Source organism: Pseudophryne corroboree, chromosome 5, assembly GCF_028390025.1.
Source record: "Pseudophryne corroboree isolate aPseCor3 chromosome 5, aPseCor3.hap2, whole genome shotgun sequence".
Classification (NCBI taxonomy): Eukaryota; Metazoa; Chordata; class Amphibia; order Anura; family Myobatrachidae; genus Pseudophryne; species Pseudophryne corroboree.
In genome coordinates this window covers 245,738,742-245,760,655 of record NC_086448.1, presented here as the reverse complement: position 1 = coordinate 245,760,655, position 21,914 = coordinate 245,738,742, and the positions used below count along the sequence as shown (strand labels likewise).

Sequence of the window (21,914 nt, the reverse complement as noted above, 5' to 3'; positions counted from 1 at the left end):
GGAAGTAGGTAGGATAACGGAGAGCGACCTAATCCCCCCAGATTCCATGGGGACTCTCCCAAACATTTTACTAGGAAGTAGGCAGGATGCCGGAGAGCGACCTAATCCCCCCAGATTCCATAGGGACTGTCCCAAACATTTTACTAGGAAGTAGGCAGGATGCCGGAGAGCGACCTGATCTCCCCAGATTCCATGGGGACTCTCCCAAACATTTTACTAGGAAGTAGGTAGGATACCGGAGAGCGACCAAATCCCCCCAGATTCCATGGGGACTCTCCCAAACATTTTACTAGGAAGTAGGTAGGATGCCGGAGAGCCACCTAATCCCCCCAGATTCCATGGGGACTGTCCCAAACATTTCACTAGGAAGTAGGCAGGATGCCGGAGAGCGACCTAATCTCCCCAGATTCCATGGGTACTCTCCCAAACATTTTACTAGGAAGTAGGTAGGATACCGGAGAGCGACCTAATCCCCCCAGATTCCATGGGTACTCTCCCAAACATTTTACTAGGAAGTAGGTAGGATACCGGAGAGCGACCTAATCCCCCCAGATTCCATGGGGACTCTCCCAAACATTTTACTAGGAAGTAGGCAGGATACCGGAGAGCGACCTAATCCCCCCAGATTCCATGGGGACTCTCCCAAACATTTTACTAGGAAGTAGGTAGGATGCCGGAGAGCGACCTAATCTTCCCGGATTTCATGGGGACTCTTCCACACATTTTGGAAGCGTAAGCAAGTATGATTTACATTAAAATAAATATTTTTTTTACAGAACACATAGTTGTGTGAGCCACATTCCACCACAGAATGTCATGGGCCCCAAAAATGCCTAGTTTTGCCCTGCCTATTGCTTAACTGTGGAACATAAACTGTGTTAGGGTCAGTGGAAATTTTATTTTGTCTTTAAATATGCAAGATTTCCTCAAGATTCACAATTGCTTACTGTGTATGAAAAAATGTCATAATCATTACACATACCCAATACTTTGATTGAGCCACAAGCACCATCACCGCCCCCCTCTGGCCCTCAGAACTACTGTACCTGATGTAAATAATAGAGGATTGGGCATGAGATTCATTTTGCCTGAGGTTGAAGGTGTGAAATTAATGTAAAATCTAAATTAAAATAGCTGATGAACATGAACTTGTTTAACGTTCATATAGTCATTCATATTTCTAATTTAATTATCTTTAAAATACAGTGGCCTTCAGCATGATTTTATGAACAAAGTGACTTTTCATACAGAAATATGTATAAGACTTTGGCTCCTCAGTTGCCAACTCGGCCAGTGCCTATAAAAGACTGCCAGTGAACTTTTCGGTTGAACACTGCTTCCTCAGATTTACATGAAACACTATAAATGCTCCCTGCAGTTCTATTTTGGTATTGGAACTTAGCCAAATTAGATTTTGAAAACTAAGATTGTATCTTTAGACAGATACCACTACAAAGAGAACCTTAAAGAACCGCTAAATCTCAAATACAAATTCCATGCACATGAAGCAGCATGTTACAGTGCTCTTAAGGCAAAACTCATGGTCTTTGAAACAAACAGTGTTGTTACACACAAACACATACACGCAATATTTATATAAATATATGTGTATGCAAGATCTATCTATCTATCTATCTATCTATCTATCTATCTATCTATCTATCTATTTATATATATATACATATACAGGTTGAGTATCCCATATCCAAATATTCCGAAATACGGATTTTTTTTAGTGAGAGTGAAATAGTGAATCCTTTGCTTTCAGATGGCTCAATGTACACAGACTTTGTTTAATACACAAAATTATTAAAACTATTGTATTAAATGACCTTCAGGCTGTGTGTATAAGGTGAATATGAAACATAAATAAATTGTGTGAATGTACACACACTTTGTTTAATGCACAAAGTTATTAAAAATATTGTCTAAAATGACCTTCAGGCTGTGTGTATAAGGTGTATATGAAACATAAATACATTCTGTGCTTAGACTTAGGTCCCATCGCCATGATATCTCATTATGGTATGCAATTATTCCAAAATACGGAATAATCCAATATCCAAAATACTCCTGGTCCCAAGCATTTTGGATAAGGGATACTCAACCCCTATATATATATTGTCCTCTTCATCATAATGCCCTGGTTAACATTATTATACCATAGGGACAGTGCAATGATGAAGCTCTTCACAGTGAATTGCATCATTACAGCAGCACCCTCTTCATTGGAGATGTGAGCAGGATCTTGGGCGGTTGTCTACTCTCCTGGGAGAACTTCACAAATCCAGAAATTACCAAAAGAGTACGTAGGCATGTATAATATATTTATTTAACCATACCTCCCAACATTAGTATCCACAGAATTTTCCATGTGCACATGGCTGCGTCATTCTGGGAGTATGGATGCATTGTAGTGGCACTGAAATATCAGATTGTACCACAAAGCTATGTAGCCTGTACTGAAATATGGGTGTATAGAAAACAGGGCCAACCTGGTAGCGATGACAGTTTGAAGTGACTTTCATCATATACAGATGTAGTCAGAGCCACTATTGTGTCCCTGAAAGAAAAATGTGCTACATTCTGTGGCCCTGACTTAAAGTGCTATGCCTAAGGTTCAGCCCATGTAAAATACTTTATTGACTCTGAGAAGCAATCACATTTACAGTAGCAGGCACTTTGCAAAAACACTTGCCAGGACATCAGCTTCAAAAGATGCCTGTCTGGTAAAATATGTTGCTAGGGGACGACATCTGCTACAGATGCCTGTTGTCAAAACTCTATCTGTCAAGATACATACTGTATTACCTATATGTCAAGATACATATTACATATGTCAAGAGTCTCCTGGAACTATTTATGTTGCAGTTTTATTGCTTATATCATACATGATGCTACTTAATTTTTAAAAGCAGAGATGGACTCTTAGCCTTTGAGAACCAAAAATTTCATTGTGCAACTTTTCTTAAAAACTTTTCCTCTTCGTGGTGTTTTGTATAAACCTGCATGCCTTAACACCTATCTTGGCTCTCAGCATGTATATTATTGCATACCATACAACATTTACAATGTAGGAATCACATTAAAGCATACTTGCCTACTCTCCCAGAATGGCCGGGAGGCTCCCGAAAATCGGGTGACCCTCCCGGCCCCCCGGAAGAGCAGGCAAGTCTCCCGATTCGCGGGGGTCCCCCCTGCCCGTCCGCCCACTTAGTGTGTAAAGTGGGCGGTCCGGGAAGACGATGACGCGATTATTGCTGAATCGCGTCATCATAGCCACGCCCCCTGCAGTGTAATGCCGGTGATCGCGGCATTACAGAGCGGGGGCATGGCTTAAAGGAGGTGTCATCGTGACCCCACCCTTGTTCCGCCCCCGCCCACCCTTGCTCTGCCCTCATCCCGCCTCCGGCCCATCCCCTCCTCTTCGTCACAGCCTCCCCTGCCCGCCCTGTGAGCCGACCTGGCTGCTCTCTCCCGCAGAGAGCAGCCAGAATGTCGGTAACTATGCATTAAAGGCCACATCCTCAAATAACATACATATATCCCCCATCCATGACTGTAAATCATAAACATCTACCCCTAACTTGCACCCATCCTACTTTGAATATAGAAATCTGGACATTATTACCCAAATCATAACTGTTGGTGTGTACTGTATGTTATTACTGTGTGGTTTCAATGATGCGTGTCGTTGTGTATACTAAGCTACTGTACATTTAGGGGAAATTCAATTATCCGTAGTAATTTACCGATAGCTTATTGTATTGGAACAAATACAAATCTAATTTTCATAATAATGAAAAAACAAATGAATAGTACAGATTCTTCAATACCACTGCTGTAAAGTGGGGTGGGTGCCGCGCAGATTCGGCTGGGCAAAAGAATTGCCGGCAATTGACCTCCCCTATTAGGGGCCGATTTATTAATAAGGTAATATATTGCAGTGATAGGAAACCTTTTTATAGCCAATTTATCAATATAAGTCAACTTATTCATGATTCTGTGGGTTAGCGCGCGTTAACACAGTAATTTACTGGGTGAGAAAAAGGATTTCAAATTTTATAGCCCCGGGCATTAAGGCCTGAGGTATCACCCTTTTTCGCTGCTAACAGTGAGAACATCTCAGACTTTCAGTAGCCGATAAAAAACAACAAAATAAAAAAATAGAAAAATAAATTAGTAAAAATGATTTTTTTAAATTATGTTTTTAAAGTTTTTAAACAAAGGGAAAAAAATATTCTATTAGTAATAAAGCATTCTTTTCTTTGCCGCCCCACTATTACCATCCTAAGATAATTACAGTGCTTGCCTGGGGAAGCTGTCATATGCTACGGCAACCACCAGCGATACCGGCTGATAGCCACTGTACCCTGTCACAAATAGTGAAAGTAGCCTAGTTCAACGGAGACTGGTCTTCTAGGGGCTTAATTAATAGACTCCGCGTTATGCAAACACAGTTTTTTTGGATCCTATTTATCATTCAATATTTGTGGCATATTTAGTTTCCTGGGATATATCCGCAAAAAATTATCATTAATTACAATTATCACCTGAAATAAGGGCCGCAACAGATAGCTCCATGTCTGCCGCTGTCCCTCCCATTTCCAACAGCAGCCACAGCCCCCATAGCTTTCTGTCAGATTTACAAAGTATTCTGCAGTTTGACCTGACGGCATTAGCCACTGTAGCCTATGGACTACATTCCACAAAAATTACTTGGAAAGAGTTCTTCTTGAACCCTTCCTGGCATAGCTTCTACACATGCGTGGTCAATAGACCTTACATGTGCAGTATCGTTGCGGGTTTCGACATAGATGTGAAATGGTTGCTAATGTGATCATGTGACATCTGACGCATTGCAGGGACGGCTCCTTTTGGAGCGTGTGTTGCATGTGTTTTTTTTTTTACATTCATCTGAATGTTAATTTCTTATTGCCGTGAATAGTGGCAAGAAGAAATGAATACCTATAATTGGTATATGCGTCCTTATGTATCTAAAGTAATTCTAGCACATGACAGTGAGGTCATAGAGGATACAGATGCCTCTGGCAGAGAAGGAACGTTTTAGTTTATTATCATTCTTATTGCATTGTTATCTAGGTTTTACACTTTCAGTCTGTTTGTAGAAATGGATTAGTGTTACATGTTGCCAAGTTTTCTTATCATCTAAACGTTTACAAGAGAATATTTATTACATTTTAAACAAATGATTATGTAGAAATCACAAGTCATTCTCTGCTAGGTGGAATTTGGGCACATGAACTACGTATACTCCCTTTCTGCTGCAGATATATTTTATAACTCATTATGTTTAGTGGTTAATTGTAGATAACTGCAGTGTATACTGTAGCTTATATTTTATGTGTTGCAGGTTTTCCATAGGTCGTACCATACCTAACCTTTTTACCATTGTCATCTCTAGGAAAGTACTTTATATGCATCTGAGTGCACACAATATAAAGTTGTAGCTACCAGAAACTTAAGGTGGGTACACAGGGTACGATGTGTACCCACTGATGAGCCGGATGCTCCTCGGGCCGACATATCAGGCAGGCATACACACGGAGTGATCCGGTGCACAACCGCCTGCTATGCCGCACTCCTTCATAGCGCTGCATGGGATCCGCAGCCGCTTCCCCATATCTTTTGAACATGCAGTACAATCAGGGGAATCGACAGACGACCCAATTGGAGCACACCATGCACAATATTGTGCATACACACTGAATGTTTGGTCATCCCATTGATCGAGAACGCCCCGATCGTTGGACAAATCATACCGTGTGTATGCACCTTTAAATTAAGTTGAACAGTTACAGTAAAAGGTCCAGACTGTTTTGTAAAAGGATTGTGTACACTGTAGAATATTAAAATATGAATAACACTTCTACACAGTGCATGGTTCCTCCCGATATTGTACTTATTAATGTGAGACATTTCACACTGTAATCATTTCAGTACTCCCACTTTTCCCATTTCTTTTCCAGTTTCAACTGAATTAAATAATGGTTGATATAGTACAGATTGTAAGTAGAGATGAGCGGGTTCGGTTCCTCGGAATCCGAACCCCCCCGAACTTCAGCCTTTTTACACGGGTCCGAGGCAGACTCGGATCTTCCCGCCTTGCTCGGTTAACCCGAGCGCGCCCGAACGTCATCATCCCGCTGTCGGATTCTCGCGAGGCTCGTATTCTATCGCGAGACTCGGATTCTATATAAGGAGCCGCGCGTCGCCGCCATTTTCACACGTGCATTGAGATTGATAGGGAGAGGACGTGGCTGGCGTCCTCTCCGTTAGAATAGATAGAGACACTTGAGTTGATTTACTACTAACTTAGTAATTTTGGGGAGCATTAGGAGTACTCAGAGTGCAGAGTTTTGCTGATAGTTACTAGTGACCACGACCAGTTTTATTTATTATTTAATATAATCCGTTCTCTGCCTGAAAAAAAAACGATACACAGTCACATACCATATCTGTGCTCAGCCTCAGTGTGCTGCATGATAATATCATCTATGTATATCTGACTGTGCTGAGTGCTCACTGCTCACACAGCTGAATTGTGGGGGAGACTGGGGTGCAGTTATAGCAGGAGTACAGTGCACACTTTTGCTGCCAGTGTGACTGACCAGTGACCACCAGTATATTGTCTGCCTGAAAAAGTTAAACACTCCTGTGGTGTTTTTTTTTTGTCTATAAACGCATTCTGCTGACAGTGTCCAGCAGGTCCGTCATTCATTATATTATATAAATATTTACCTGCAGTAGTGTTATTTTTTTTTGTTCATCTCTATCATCTTTATCATCTCTATATTAGCAGACGCAGTACGGTAGTCCACGGCTGTGGCTACCTCTGTGTCGTCAGTGCTCGTCCATAATTGTATACCTACCTGTGGTGGGGTTTTTTTTTCTATCTTCTTCATACTAGTAGTTTAGGAGTCTGCTGACAGTGTCCAGCAGGTCCGTCATTATATTATATATACCTGCAGTAGTGATATATATATTTTTTTTATATCATTATCTCTATACTAGCAGACGCAGTACGGTAGTCCACGGCTGTAGCTACCTCTGTGTCGTCAGTGCTCGTCCATAATTGTATACCTACCTGTGGTGGTTTTTTTTTTTCTATCTTCTTCATACTAGTAGTTTAGGAGTCTGCTGACAGTGTCCAGCAGGTCCGTCATTATATTATATATACCTGCAGTAGTGATATATATATATTTTTTATATCATTATCATCTCTATACTAGCAGACGCAGTACGGTAGTCCACGGCTGTAGCTACCTCTGTGTCGTCAGTGCTCGTCCATAATTGTATACCTACCTGTGGTGGGTTTTTTTTTCTATCTTCTTCATACTAGTAGTTTAGGAGTCTGCTGACAGTGTCCAGCAGGTCCGTCATTATATTATATATACCTGCAGTAGTGATATATATATATTTTTTATATCATTATCATCTCTATACTAGCAGACGCAGTACGGTAGTCCACGGCTGTAGCTACCTCTGTGTCATCAGTGCTCGTCCATAATTGTATACCTACCTGTGGTGGGGTTTTTTTTTCTATCTTCTTCATACTAGTAGTTTAGGAGTCTGCTGACAGTGTCCAGCAGGTCCGTCATTATATTATATATACCTGCAGTAGTGATATATATATATTTTTTATATCATTATCATCTCTATACTAGCAGACGCAGTACGGTAGTCCACGGCTGTAGCTACCTCTGTGTCGTCAGTGCTCGTCCATAATTGTATACCTACCTGTGGTGGGGTTTTTTTTTCTATCTTCTTCATACTAGTAGTTTAGGAGTCTGCTGACAGTGTCCAGCAGGTCCGTCATTATATTATATATACCTGCAGTAGTGATATATATATATATTTTTATATCATTATCATCTCTATACTAGCAGATGCAGTACGGTAGTCCACGGCTGTAGCTACCTCTGTGTCGTCAGTGCTCGTCCATAATTGTATACCTACCTGTGGTGGGGGTTTTTTTTCTATCTTCTTCATACTAGTAGTTTAGGAGTCTGCTGACAGTGTCCAGCAGGTCCGTCATTATATTATATATACCTGCAGTAGTGATATATATATTTTTTATATCATTATCATCTCTATACTAGCAGACGCAGTACGGTAGTCCACGGCTGTAGCTACCTCTGTGTCGTCAGTCACTCGTCATCCATAAGTATACTAGTATCCATCCATCTCCATTGTTTACCTGAGGTGCCTTTTAGTTGTGCCTATTAAAATATGGAGAACAAAAATGTTGAGGTTCCAAAAATAGGGAAAGATCAAGATCCACTTCCACCTCGTGCTGAAGCTGCTGCCACTAGTCATGGCCGAGACGATGAAATTCCATCAACGTCGTCTGCCAAGGCCGATGCCCAATGTCATAGTACAGAGCATGTAAAATCCAAAACACAAAATATCAGTAAAAAAAGGACTCAAAAATCTAAAATAAAATCGTCGGAGAAGCGTAAACTTGCCAATATGCCATTTACCACACGGAGTCGCAAGGAACGGCTGAGGCCCTGGCCTATGTTCATGGCTAGTGGTTCAGCTTCACATGAGGATGGAAGCACTCAGCCTCTCGCTAGAAAAATGAAAAGACTTAAGCTGGCAAAAGCACAGCAAAGAACTGTGCGTTCTTCGAAATCACAAATCCACAAGGAGAGTCCAATTGTGTCGGTTGCGATGCCTGACCTTCCCAACACTGGACGTGAAGAGCATGCGCCTTCCACCATTTGCACGCCCCCCTGCAAGTGCTGGAAGGAGCACCCGCAGTCCAGTTCCTGATAGTCAGATTGAAGATGTCAGTGTTGAAGTACACCAGGATGAGGAGGATATGGGTGTTGCTGGCGCTGGGGAGGAAATTGACAAGGAGGATTCTGATGGTGAGGTGGTTTGTTTAAGTCAGGCACCCGGGGAGACACCTGTTGTCCGTGGGAGGAATATGGCCATTGACATGCCTGGTGAAAATACCAAAAAAATCAGCTCTTCGGTGTGGAAGTATTTCAACAGAAATGCGGACAACAGGTGTCAAGCCGTGTGTTGCCTTTGTCAAGCTGTAATAAGTAGGGGTAAGGACGTTAACCACCTCGGAACATCCTCCCTTATACGTCACCTGCAGCGCATTCATCATAAGTCAGTGACAAGTTCAAAAACTTTGGGCGACAGCGGAAGCAGTCCACTGACCAGTAAATCCCTTCCTCTTGTAACCAAGCTCACGCAAACCACCCCACCAACTCCCTCAGTGTCAATTTCCTCCTTCCCCAGGAATGCCAATAGTCCTGCAGGTCATGTCACTGGCAATTCTGACGAGTCCTCTCCTGCCTGGGATTCCTCCGATGCATCCTTGAGTGTAACGTCTACTGCTGCTGGCGCTGCTGTTGTTGCTGCTGGGAGTCGATGGTCATCCCAGAGGGGAAGTCGTAAGACCACTTTTACTACTTCCACCAAGCAATTGACTGTCCAACAGTCCTTTGCGAGGAAGATGAAATATCACAGCAGTCATCCTGCTGCAAAGCGGATAACTGAGGCCTTGGCATCCTGGGCGGTGAGAAACGTGGTTCCGGTATCCATCATTACTGCAGAGCCAACTATAGACTTGTTTGAGGTACTGTGTCCCCGGTACCAAATACCATCTAGGTTCCATTTCTCTAGGCAGGCGATACCCAAAATGTACACAGACCTCAGAAAAAGACTCACCAGTGTCCTAAAAAATGCAGTTGTACCCAATGTCCACTTAACCACGGACATGTGGACAAGTGGAGCAGGGCAGACTCAGGACTATATGACTGTGACAGCCCATTGGGTAGATGTATTGACTCCCGCCGCAAGAACAGCAGCGGCGGCACCAGTAGCAGCATCTCGCAAACGCCAACTCTTTCCTAGGCAGGCTACGCTTTGTATCACCGCTTTCCAGAATACGCACACAGCTGAAAACCTCTTACGGCAACTGAGGAAGATCATCGCAGAATGGCTTACCCCAATTGGACTCTCCTGTGGATTTGTGGCATCGGACAACGCCAGCAATATTGTGTGTGCATTAAATCTGGACAAATTCCAGCACGTCCCATGTTTTGCACATACCTTGAATTTGGTGGTGCAGAATTATTTAAAAAACGACAGGGGCGTGCAAGAGATGCTGTCGGTGGCCAGAAGAATTGCGGGACACTTTCGGCGTACAAGCACCACGTAGAGAAGACTGGAGCAACACCAAAAACGCCTGAACCTGCCCTGCCATCATCTGAAGCAAGAAGTGGTAACGAGGTGGAATTCAACCCTCTATATGCTTCAGAGGTTGGAGGAGCAGCAAAAGGCCATTCAAGCCTATACAACTGACCACGATATAGGAGGTGGAATGCACCTGTCTCAAGCGCAGTGGAGAATGATTTCAACGTTGTGCAAGGTTCTGCAACCTTTTGAACTTGCCACACGTGAAGTCAGTTCAGACACTGCCAGCCTGAGTCAGGTCATTCCCCTCATCAGGCTTTTGCAGAAGAAGCTGGAGACATTGAAGGAGGAGCTAACACTGAGCGATTCCGCTAGGCATGTGGGACTTGTGGATGGAGCCCTTAATTCGCTTAACAAGGATTCACGGGTGGTCAATCTGTTGAAATCAGAGCACTACATTTTGGCCACCGTGTTCGATCCTAGATTTAAAACCTACGTTGTATCTCTCTTTCCGGCAGACACAAGTCTGCAGGGGTTCAAAGAACTGCTGGTGAGAAAATTGTCAAGTCAAGCGGAACGCGACCTGTCAACATCTCCTCCTTCACATTCTCCCGCAACTGGGGGTGCGAGGAAAAGGCTCAGAATTCCGAGCCCACTCGCTGGCGGTGATGCAGGGCAGTCTGGAGCGACTGCTGATGCTGACATCTGGTTCGGACTGAAGGACCTGCCAACGATTACGGACATGTCGTCTACTGTCACTGCATATGATTCTCTCACCATTGAAAGAATGGTGGAGGATTATATGAGTGACCGCATCCAAGTAGGCACGTCAGACAGTCCGTACGTATACTGGCAGGAAAAAGAGGCAATTTGGAGGCCCTTGCACAAACTGGCTTTATTCTACCTAAGTTGCCCTCCCACAAGTGTGTACTCCGAAAGAGTGTTTAGTGCCGCCGCTCACCTTGTCAGCAATCGGCGTACGAGGTTACTTCCAGAAAATGTGGAGAAGATGATGTTCATTAAAATTAATTATAATCAATTCCTCCATGGAGACATTCACCAGCAGCAATTGCCTCCACAAAGTACACAGGGAGCTGTGATGGTGGATTCCAGTGGGGACGAATTGATAATCTGTGAGGAGGGGGATGTACACGGTGATGAATCGGAGGATGATGATGAGGTGGACATCTTGCCTCTGTAGAGCCAGTTTGTGCAAGGAGAGATTAATTGCTTCTTTTTTGGTGGGGGTCCAAACCAACCCGTCATTTCAGTCACAGTCGTGTGGCAGACCCTGTCACTGAAATGATGGGTTGGTTAAAGTGTGCATGTCCTGTTTATACAACATAAGGGTGGGTGGGAGGGCCCAAGGACAATTCCATCTTGCACCTCTTTTTTCTTTAATTTTTCTTTGCGTCATGTGCTGTTTGGGGAGTGTTTTTTGGAAGGGCCATCCTGCGTGACACTGCAGTGCCACTCCTAGATGGGCCAGGTGTTTGTGTCGGCCACTAGGGTCGCTTATCTTAGTCACACAGCTACCTCATTGCGCCTCTTTTTTTTCTTCTTTGCGTCATGTGCTGTTTGGGGAGTATTTTTTGGAAGGGCCATCCTGCGTGACACTGCAGTGCCACTTCTAGATGGGCCAGGTGTTTGTGTCGGCCACTAGGGTCACTTATCTTAGTCACACAGCTACCTCATTGCGCCTCTTTTTTTTCTTCTTTGCGTCATGTGCTGTTTGGGGAGTATTTTTTGGAAGGGCCATCCGGCCTGACACTGCAGTGCCACTCCTAGATGGGCCAGGTGTTTGTGTCGGCCACTAGGGTCGCTTAGCTTACTCACACAGCTACCTCATTGCGCCTCTTTTTTCCTTTGCGTCATGTGCTGTTTGGGGAGTGTTTTTTGGAAGGGCCATCCTGCGTGACACTGCAGTGCCACTCCTAGATGGGCCAGGTGTTTGTGTCGGCCACTTGGGTCGCTGAGCTTAGTCACACAGCTACCTCATTGCGCCTCTTTTTTTCTTTGCGTCATGTGCTGTTTGGGGAGTGTTTTTTGGAAGGGCCATCCTGCGTGACACTGCAGTGCCACTCCTAGATGGGCCAGGTGTTTGTGTCGGCCACTTGGGTCGCTGAGCTTAGTCATCCAGCGACCTCGGTGCAAATTTTAGGACTAAAAATAATATTGTGAGGTGTGAGGTGTTCAGAATAGACTGAAAATTAGTGGAAATTATGGTTATTGAGGTTAATAATACTTTGGGATCAAAATGACCCCCAAATTCTATGATTTAAGCTGTTTTTTAGGGTTTTTTGAAAAAAACACCCGAATCCGACAAAAAAAATTCGGTGAGGTTTTGCCAAAACGCGTTCGAACCCAAAACACGGCCACGGAACCGAACCCAAAACCAAAACACAAAACCCGAAAAATTTCCGGTGCACATCTCTAAATTTGTAAGCACTCCTGGGGCAGGGACTGATGTGAATGGACTCTGTAAAGGGCTGCATAATATCTGACAGATTCAATTTGCTGCAGGACTTACCACAGGGTTTTTCCTCCTAGGATAAGTGCCCAGAAATCTTCAATTGCTGCCAGCGATAAGCCCACAACTAGCCCCAAGGGCAAACTTATTTCTGCTTACATCAAAGGCGTATCCGGACTGTTTGTGGGGTGGGCCTCGCCAGCTGCGTGATGTCACGTGCAGCTGCTGCAACCCTAAACATGGCGGGCAGCCGCTGCCTTCGCGGCTGAGCGACGTAGGCAGGGAGCTGCTCGGCAGGTGCGAAAGCATCGCCGCTATGTTCTGCACATCTGCAGGTGGTGGGGGGCAAGACCCAGCATGCGGAGCGGACTAGCTCTGTGCTGGGCGCCCCCCCAATGTGCGTTTTTTTAGCACATATACGATCAGCTCTGGATCGCCCCCCCAGATTTATACTTACTGAGCCTTTTCATTATGTAGGTTTCTAAGTGTATAGTTACATTAGAAAGTACATTGGGCCTTATTCAGGTTTGTTAGCAAACATAAAAAGTTAGCAACTGTGCAAAACCATGTGCACTGCAGGTGGGGCAGATATAACATGTGTAGAGAGAGTTAGATTTGGGTGGGGTGTGTTCAAACTGAAATCTAAATTACAATGTAAAAATTAAGCATCCATTATTTATCATGCACAGAAACAATATAACCCACCCAAATCTAACTCTCTCTGCACATGTTACATCCGCCCCACCTGCAGTGCAGCATGGTTTTGCCCAGTTGCTAACTTTTTGGTTTGCTAACAAACCTGAATAACCCCCATATTACATTGTGTTGTAAATGTGGGTTTATGTTGGTCTATGTCTGGGAGCCTAGCAGGGAAGTTTGCATCTTTATGCATGTAACTGAATTCTAAAAAACTGCTTGCAATTGTTTTGTTTTTGTTTTTTTAATAATTTATTTTTATAGATTCTAATGACAGACTAATCATTTGCCACACTGTGTACTAAGAGTGTGATCTGGATTAGTCACTGGGAGTGTCGATGTTATTAGTGCAGAAGAAAAGATAGCAAAGATAGTCCTTAACAAGCTTTAACATTAGCAAGATAGGAATTTGTTTATTAAACAGCATTTTTGTGATTTTATTTTTTAATAATCGCTGGGAAAATTGTAGAACACACTGCGGATAGCTCCGGAGCCCTCTGATTCTCTTAAAAAGGCACTGGTATTGCATGACAATAGAATCTGTGACCGGTCACGGTTATGTGACCGGTGGTCTGGAGCCAAAAGTAAGGTCACGAGAGATGTGCCTACTTACCTGCGAGTCCGTGAGACTTCACATTCTTATTGCAGTCTGTTGAATATTTTAGGAGAGTAGCTGACTCTGGGCTTGACAAGACAACTGTGCTCCACTATCATTCATATATAATGAAATACATGGTGAAAATTGTATTGTATTACAATAAAATGCCTAATAGCACTTTGGGCCACCCCTTACATTTATTCAAAACATTTTTCTGTTTTCTCCTAAAATACTATATTTTTATTTTAGCCTCATTTTAGTAGTATTTCTACTATATACCTTTTGCGGGTAGCAATATCTCTTTTTTTCTGCTGCAAGTGTCTCCTTGAGGTCGTGTGTGATAGGTCAGGTGCCGGGTCAAATCTTCCTTTAGTATTTCTACTAAACAGCTTCCAGACCAGGGAGCTTTGGATTTTCAGTTGTTGCTTTGCTTGGAGTGTGTTTTGAAATCATTATTAAAACCAGGAGAGTGTCACATTTCTAGCTTGCTTTCATTCTGCCATTGAGCATATGACTGTATACTGTATATCTTCCTTTGCTGAAAGAGCATTTTTGCCATCATGTACTTGGCTGGAAAGTGTTTCAGATGAAGGATTTCTCCCAGCTGAAAGTAATCTAATAGTCCGCAAATTCCTTGAGTATTCCTACAGCGTAATTCATAATAATAGATTTCAAGAATTAGATTAATGACTGTGTCAATGTTCACTTAAGGGTGCGGTGATGTCCTCCACAACTCTAAAACTATTTCTATACTATGGTCTAGACAGAAAGTGATCATACAGTAGGTTGCTACAAGACATCAGTTTGACAATATCATTCGAGGAGTTTGGCATCGTATGTCCTTCGGAAAAAGAGGCTAGCCTTTTAATTTCTGGAATAGATGGGGAAGTTTCTGCTTTTCTAAAAGTTTTGGAACTCTCAGGTGCACCATGCTATGCCTATTCTAATGGCTTCACATAACACAGTTACCATAAAGTAGTTGGAAGCTGTTACTGGGCAGGCACTAAATTGTGTAATCAGGCCCCAGAAAATGGTTCCAACTAAAAGAGCCTATTATGGGACTAGTCTACAATGCATATTAACGTATCCATGGCTGCCAAGAAATCATCTTCCTCTGTTGTAGCCAAGTTTTCACCTCTGGCACATGCCTAAAGTTACAAGTAATCTCTCTAGGTTTGGCAATCAATGATGATAAGCAACTATCAATGGTCTGATGGTGATGGTAACCAGTTTACTATGTGTGCACTGATGGCCCGATTAAGAGTTTCGGGGGCCCGGGGCCAGGAGGGGCCTGCCTTCACTCCTCTGACTCCCCCCCCTCTGCATGTGCTGGACCCTTCACGTGTGCTGGACTGCGAATGGTCCAGGGAGGCTACAGTATATGCAGCTAGTTCAGCAGAAACTGTTTTTGCAGGATTTTTATTCTTCTTACACTCTTTAGGAATAGGAGAACCTAATGAGGCTCATCTTTCATGTGTTTCAGGGCACTGCTTCTATAGTCATAATTGTCAGCATTCTCCATTGCTATATAGACATTTATTGATTCCTGTGCACAACAAGATTTAAATCACCAAATTGTGGTCCAGCTGACAGATGATGGGGGAATTCAATTAGACCTGAAAATTTTTCATGCTTGAAAAACGGGGTTTTTTCACAAATTATTTTTGCTTTTATTTATTTATTTATTTATTTTGGGGGGGAGGGTGCTATTTTATTAGCCCTAATTTTTCTATACAAAAACGTTTCATGCAAGAACACATAGGGTGGGATTCAATTCTTTTCACCCCTATCCACACCCTTTCTGTTTCTGCCCTCAGGGATGTTGTATCATTATTTCAGCTCGCTACACTCGGAGTAGCGAGGCACCCAACCCTTTACACAGCTAAACTTGATTACTATGGTCGCAATATACGTGATAATGGAGATAATTTTAGAAAGAAAATTGGGCGTGATATATCATTTGAATCTCACCCATAGAATTCACAAAAAAGTCACGGACCTATGTGTTTTTGCAGCCGTAAACAAAAAGCCTGCTTATTGCAGATTTGATGAGGCAGGCGAAACAAAATACCTGATAAGCGCTGGCATTGGGCCTAATTGGATAGCTCCGGCGGGTAAGGCTAATTGAATACCACTAGGTGTTGATGACACTTAAACAATACAGACCAAGGCAATGTTTTAGAGGAGTTTGTTTGTTAATGCTATGTCTGGGGGCAGGTTAGTGTGATTTGTGATACAGTATGTAGGTGCTGTATAAGTAACTGTTACTATGTTACTTAATAAATAAAATACGATGATATACAATGTCACAATAAAGTTTTAATTTGCTAGATTATTTTGCTGGAATATCATCACAGAACATGATGACCATGGGGGTAATTCCAAATTGATCGCAGCAGGATTTTTGTTAGCAATTGGGCAAAACCATGTGCACTGCAGGGGAGGCAGATATAACATGTGCAGAGAGAGTTAGATTTGGGTGGGGTGTGTTCAGTCTGCAATCATATTTGCAGTGTAAAAATAAAGCAGCCAGTATTTACCCTGCACAGAAATAAAATAACCCACCCAAATCTAACTCTTTCTGCACATGTTATATCTGCCTCCCCTGCAGTGCACATGGTTTTGCCCAATTGCTATCAAAAATCCTGCTGCGATCAACTTGGAATTACCCCCATTATTCATTATTTAGCTACTATACAGATTACTTGATTTACTGTAGGTGTGATTCGTGTTTGAGGGTTCCTGTTTTTTGCTTACATTCTCAGATGAAAATCCAGTAACAGTTTTCCATTTGTTTTTAGTAGGTACGCTATACGAGCTTGTTCTACCAGTAACAGATTCCTGCAATACGCCCGCACTCACCATTCATCCACATTCATCTGTTTGCTTTCTGTCTTTACTTGGCACATATACTCTGTTGCAAACACATTACTTCATTATGCTTCTAATCAACAATGTAAACAGAGACATAAAACAGAATAAAATGTGTTTACAGAATCGCTACATCGTAGAAATGTATAGAAAGATGACTGTTTACTGATCATTGTTATAATTCTACAAAAATGCATTCCTTCTGTTAATAAAAAGTAATTTCTTTCTTTCTTAATACATAATTAAATATGTTCATCTGTTTCTTTTTTTCATTGGCTTTCATAATGATGATGAAGTGACATTCAAACATCAGCCTTCAATACAGTTATAGGAGGAGGTTCTAGTACCACAGTGAATTATCAGAGCTTCAGTGTTCCGAATCTCAGGTTTGGCTGGGAAACCATAAATTAAGCATCATCCCTTTCAACTGTCTGCTACAAAATTGCTAACTAGGAGGAATGTCTTGGGTGTAACATTTAGTTTGTGCATGCAGACCAGTCATGGGTGTCATACTGTATAGAATTCAATACCATAATTACATTTTATTTCAGTAATGTGCAAAGAGCCGACAAGGGCAATGAAAGCGGTGTTGGAACAGACCATTTACAGGTGTCATAGCCAGGCACAGACTAGTGTACTGGAGTGCTGGAGAAATCACTGCTATGCCCTACACCCACAGTGAGTCCTGTGCCGTGTAATTCTGGTGGCATTTAATTTTCCATGTCACTGCCATGAGAGCAATGACATCAGCACTAGACAGACCTCAATTCACATGGCAGTGGCAAAAACTGGTGCAAAAATAATCTCCTCTACTTAAAAGAAGACAGTTACTTATACACAACACCTCTCTGTTACTGCTAGTAAGTGGGTTGGGCCTCTGAGCTACTGCAGTGAGGGCTGTAGTAGGCACAATGATGACAAGGTTTGGCAGGAATAGCATCATTTGTGTGGAGAGCACAGTGATGGCATACTGTGGTATAAACAGTGATGCAAAATGATTTCATAATGTGAGGAATGAGTAGAGGGCTTAGTGAGGGCACGATATGGGCGGAGAGTGCATTGGGGGCTTGATGTTGTAGAAAAATTGAAGCATAGTGATTTCATAATGTGAGTTAAGATTACATAGGAACATAGAATTATTTGGCCCATCTAGCGTACCCTTTTTAGAGTGTGGTTATTAGGTATAGGTATTGATTGCATGATATGGGTGGAGAAAGCAGTGGTGGCATGATGGGAAAACTTGTGGGAAGAGTAGTGGCAGAATATAAATAACATGTCACAAAGCATATTTTGGTGACATTGCAAATGTTATTTACAAAAGTCAAAGGTTTTCTATATGCAACACATCAATGTCACTACTTACATTCCTGCACATTGGGGGTAATTCTGAGTTGATCGCAGCAGGAACTTTGTTAGCAGTTGGGCAAAACCATGTGCACTGCAGGGGGGACAGATATAACATGTGCAGAGAGAGTTAGATTTGGGTGGGGTGTGTTCAATCTGCAATCTAAATTGCAGTGTAAAAAAAAAGCAGCCAGTATTTACCCTGCACAGAAACATAATAACCCACCCAAATCTAACTCTCTCTGCACATGTTAACGCAGGTGTGCCTGGGCCATTGGGGGAGGGCTGCAGCGGCTGCATGATGTCACATGCAGCTGCTGCAACCCGAGCAGCGACGAGTAGCTCCCTGCCAGCACGCAGGAGCCACGCTGGCAGGGAGCTACTCTTCCAGTACAAAAGCATCGCCGCTGTGCAATGCTTTAGTACTTGTGCGACGGGGCAGGGACTAACATGTGGGGCGGACTAGCCCTGTGCTGGGCGTCCCCCCGCATGTCAGGGAAGCTGATCGTAGATGTGCTAAATTTAGGACATCTAGGATCAGGTCTAAATTACCCCCACAATCTCTTCCAATCTATCTACATCTACACTATGGGGTATATGCAATTGCGGGCGAATCGCGGCAAATTATCGCCGTTTTTTTAATTTGACACAATTCGACAGGTGAATTCCGGCAGGTGGCTGCCGGAATTCACCATATTCAATGAAAAACGGATTCGACATTCCCGCGGGCGAAAAACGGACGATTTGCCGGATTTTGCCGCAAATTAAAAAAACGGGGAAAAACCCGGGGAAAAATGGCGTGGGGTCCCCCCTCCAAAGCATAACCAGCCTCGGGCTCTTCGAGCTGGTCCTGGTTCTAAAAATGCGGGGGAAAAATTGACAGGGGATCCCCCGTATTTTTAAAACCAGCACCGGGCTCTGCGCCTGGTGCTGGTGCAAAAAATACGGGGGACAAAAAGAGTAGAGGTCCCCCGTATTTTTTACACCAGCATCGGGCTCCACTAGCTGGACAGATAATGCCACAGCCGGGGGTCACTTTTATACAGTGCCCTGCGGCCATGGCATTAAATATCCAACTAGTCACCCCTGGCCGGGGTACCCTGGGGGAGTGGGGACCCCTTCAATCAAGGGGTCCCCCCCCCCAGCCACCCAAGGGCCAGGGGTGAAGCCCGAGGCTGTCCCCCCCATCCAAGGGCTGCGGATGGGAGGCTGATAGCCTTGAGAAAAATGTCAGAATATTGTTTTTTCCAGTAGTACTACAAGTCCCAGCAAGCCTCCCCCGCAAGCTGGTACTTGGAGAACCACAAGTACCAGCATGCGGGAGAAAAACGGGCCCGCTGGTACCTGTAGTACTACTGGGAAAGAAATACCCAAATAAAAACAGGACACACACACCGTGACAAGTACAACTTTATTACATACTGCCGACACACACATACTTACCTATGTTGACACGCCGACTGCCACAGTCTCCGACGATCCGAGGGTACCTGTGAAAAAATTATACTCACCTTCCAGCGTCCAGAGTATAATCCAGGTACTTGGCAAAATAACAAAACGCAAAAACCCGTGCCAGCGGACTGAAAGGGGTCCCATATTGACACATGAGACCCCTTTCCCCGAATGTGCCGGGACCCCACGTGACTCCTGTCACTGATGTCCCTTCAGCCAATCAGGAAGCGCTACTACGTGGCGCTCACCTGATTGGCTGTGCGCTGTCTGTGCTGTGACAGCGCATCGCACAGCTCTCTCCATTATATTCAATGGTGGGAACTTTGCTGTCAGCGGGGGGGTTACCCGCGGTCAGCCGCTGAACGGCGGGTGACCCCACCGCTAACCGCAAGGTTCCCACCATTGAATATAATGGAGAGGCTTTGCGATGCGCTGTCTGAGCTCAGACGCGCAGAGCCAATCAGCAGAGTGCAAGGACGTTGCACTCGCTGATTGGCAGAAGAGACCTTTCAGTGACAGCTGTCACGGAGAGGTCTCTGCATTCGGGGAAAGGGGTCGCATGTGTCAATATGGGACTCCTTTCAGTCCGCTGGCACGGGTTTTTGCGTTTTGTTATTTTGCCAAGTACCTGGATTATACTCTGGACGTGGATTTATCTCTGGACGCTGGAAGGTGAGTATAATTTTTTCACAGGTACCCTCGGATCGTTGGAGACTGTGGCAGTCGGCGTGTCAACATAGGTAAGTATGTGTGTGTCGGCAGTATGTAATAAAGTTGTACTTGTCACGGTGTGTGTGTCCTGTTTTTATTTGGGTATTTTTTCCCCAGTAGTACTACAGGTACCAGCGGGCCCGTTTTTCTCCCGCATGCTGGTACTTGTGGTTCTCCAAGTACCAGCTTGCGGGGGAGGCTTGCTGGGACTTGTAGTACTACTGGAAAAAACAATATTCTGACATTTTTCTCAAGGCTATCAGCCTCCCATCCGCAGCCCTTGGATGGGGGGGACAGCCTCGGGCTTCACCCCTGGCCCTTGGGTGGCTGGGGGGGGGACCCCTTGATTGAAGGGGTCCCCACTCCCCCAGGGTACCCCAGCCAGGGGTGACTAGTTGGATATTTAATGCCACGGCCGCAGGGCACTGTATAAAAGTGACCCCCGGCTGTGGCATTATCTGTCCAGCTAGTGGAGCCCGATGCTGGTGTAAAAAATACGGGGGACCCCTACTCTTTTTGTCCCCCGTATTTTTTGCGCCAGCACCAGGCGCAGAGCCCGGTGCTGGTTTTAAAAATACGGGGGATCCCCTGTCAAATTTTTCCCCGCATTTTTAGAACCAGGACCAGCTCGAAGAGCCCGAGGCTGGTTATGCTTTGGAGGGGGGACCCCACGCCATTTTTTTCCTTGATTTTACCGTTCCAGCTATAAAAAAAATATATATATATATATATTTTTAAAAATACATAAATAATACTTGTGCCTCCAAAAAAGACAAACCAATTACCTAATCCCTTCTAATATAAATAGATATGCTATTACCAAAAAAAAAAAACACCAAAAAAAACATGTTTTAAATTTTTTTTATTGGTTTCACCCTCCAAAGTGTGGCGGATTGAAAATGACGAATTTACTGTGTAAAACCACTGTTGTCGAATTTCCAAACTTGAAAACCACTTTGGTCGAATTGCAGCACTTGTATCATTGCAGAAAAGTCGAATTTGACAAAAGTCGAATTTCAAAAAGTCGAATTTTGAAAGTCCGTTTTTTTGACGGAAAGCACTGAATTGCATTGACGATTTTTTTTTGGGGGGGCGAAAAATACCCGAAATTCGACAATTTCGGGAATTCGACCGCAATTGCATATACCCCTATGGATCTGCTTCATGGAGGTCATTCAGATCTGATCGCTGGGCTGCATTTTTTGCTGTCCGGCGTTCAGATAGTCGCCACCTACAGTGGGAGTGTATTTTCGCCGTGCAAGTGTGCGTTGCTATGTTTACGATGAGCTGCTAAAATTCTGTGTGTGCAGTCTCTGCGCAGCCCAGGACTTACTCTTCCAGTGCAATAGAATCAGGTTGATCGGGGCCAGAGCTGACATCAGACACCCTTCCTGAAAACACTTGGGCACACCTGCGTTTTCTGGAACACTCCCCAAAAATGGTGTTACCACCTACGGGCTTCCTCCAATTAATCACCTTGCGAATGGATTTTTTGCACCATCCTGTCGCTGACTGGCAATACCGTTGTTGTTGTCCAACTCAGAGCATACGCATGCGCTGTTATGACCTGATTGCCTGCTGTGCGAAAATGCA

General features: G+C 43.9%; 1 protein-coding gene across 6 annotated transcripts in view; it reads left to right on the top strand.

Annotated features, from left to right (window-relative positions):
- Nucleotides 1-21,914, top strand: part of THRB (thyroid hormone receptor beta) — a 589,925-nt gene that overhangs the window by 244,427 nt on the left and 323,584 nt on the right. Inside the window, exon 4 of one of the 6 annotated variants that reach the window (XM_063922222.1) lies at nt 17,111-17,200. The exons of the other annotated variants lie outside the window; for them this stretch is intronic. The gene's annotated coding sequence lies outside the window, so the exon portion shown is untranslated. The remainder of the gene's footprint in view (nt 1-17,110; nt 17,201-21,914) is intronic. 6 annotated transcript variants of the gene reach the window in all.